Source organism: Helianthus annuus, chromosome 7 (assembly GCF_002127325.2).
Source record: "Helianthus annuus cultivar XRQ/B chromosome 7, HanXRQr2.0-SUNRISE, whole genome shotgun sequence".
NCBI classification, from domain to species: Eukaryota; Viridiplantae; Streptophyta; class Magnoliopsida; order Asterales; family Asteraceae; genus Helianthus; species Helianthus annuus.
In genome coordinates this window covers 85,230,272-85,232,057 of record NC_035439.2, presented here as the reverse complement: position 1 = coordinate 85,232,057, position 1,786 = coordinate 85,230,272, and the positions used below count along the sequence as shown (strand labels likewise).

Below are 1,786 nucleotides of genomic sequence, written 5' to 3'. Positions count from 1 at the left end.
AGTAAATATCGTGTTTTATAAATTTAAAACTTGGCTAAAGTGTAAAAAAGGGCTTAAATATATACCTAAAACATTTTACACTACACACGCATCAAGTTTTTGGCGCCGTTGCCGGGGACACAAGGATTTTAAGAAAGTTAGGAATCAACGGCCTAATCATTTTTTTATTTTCTTTTTATTTTTTTAGGATTTTTTTAAATTTTCAGCTTCTACAGAGCTCAGCACGGGCCGTGCCTAGTCGGACACGGGCCGTGCCCAGCAGTGTTACTGGCAGTTTTTAGTTTTCCAAGTTACAGAAGGCTGACCACGGGGCCGTGTCGGTGCAACACAGGGCCGTGTCCAACTCTCCAGTAACAGGGTTCCGGAAAACAATCACTGTAACTCCGACCACGGGCCGTGTTCATTGAGCATGGGGCCGTGGTGAACTTTCTGACCAGCATTCTTTTCTGTTTTTGTTGCAGGACTTGGAACCAGACACCACCTCCACGTAGTGCATGAGCTCCAGTTCTAATAAAGACATAAAAGAACCTCTTGAAGAACCCGAACGCCTTCTCAGAAAAAGACTAAAAGCCAAAAACCAAGAGAAAGTGTCGGGGACCCACCTTTCAATGGCGGACCAACGTACCCTCATGGACTACCTACGGCCCACCGTGGGTAATCTCGGCGCCGCTATCAATGCACCGAATGTCGAAGCCAATAACTTCGAACTTCAGCCACATTTGATACAGATGCTTCAAAACTCTGCAACTTTCCATGGGCTTGCGGACGAGGATCCCCATCTACATATTACTAATTTCTTAGAAATATGGGATACCTTTCGGATCAATGGAGCATCAAATGACGCCATCCGCCTCCGAATGTTTCCTTTTTCACTAAAAGACCGAGCAAAAGCTTTGCTTAACGCCCTCCCAGCTGGATCGGTAAACACCTGGGATGAACTAGCCCAAAAATTTCTATATAAGTATTTCCCTCCCGCTAAACGGCTAAATTAATGACTAAAATTAATACATATTCACAAGAGGACGGGGAATCCTTATATGAAACTTGGGAAAGGTTCAAGGAGCTATTGCGAAAGTGTCCACATCACGGCCTTGTGATATGGCAACAAGTATCCACTTTCTATAATGGGTTGTTGCCACACACAAGGCAAACACTTGACTCTAGCTCTGGGGGACTTTTAGGTAATCGCCGCCCGCATGAAATATATAATCATATTGAGGAAATTGCTCAAACCAATTTTCAGTGGCACACTCCCCGAGGCAATAAATCTATTGCCCCGGGCGCCCATAAGGTTGATGAAAGCACTTCTTTACAAGCCCAAATCGAGGCCCTTTCTTCAAAAATTAAAAAGTTGGAAATGACAAAAACGGTCTCGGTTATGGCTTGTGAAGGGTGTGGTGGTGGGCCACATGAAAATTGGAGTTGTATGAAAGAAACAGACGATCAACAAGAATCGCTAAACTACATTGATAATAGACCTAGGCCGTCGGGTCCTCCAACGGGCACCTACAACAAAGGATGGCGAAATCACCCTAACCTTGGTTGGAGAGAACCCGGTAATGGTAGTAACCAACAAAGCGTAAACCAACGAACAAACTTTCAATAACCAAGAAATGAATCACAAAATTTCCCTCAACAACAAGGTGGACGAGAAAGGCTTGAAGATACTATATCTCGCCTCATCTCCGACACTGAAAAGAAAAACTCGGATAGGTTTCTACAATTAGAATCAAATTTTAGAAATCAACAAGCTAGTATTCAAAACATTGACAAACAAATAAATCAA

General features: G+C 43.3%; 1 non-coding gene across 1 annotated transcript; it reads right to left on the bottom strand.

The window, feature by feature from the left end:
- Window positions 1–985: 985 nt before the first annotated feature.
- LOC118480750 lies at window positions 986–1,092 on the bottom strand. The gene has a single exon (XR_004863727.1). It is a non-coding gene; the product is annotated as a small nucleolar RNA R71 (small nucleolar RNA).
- Window positions 1,093–1,786: the final 694 nt, after the last annotated feature.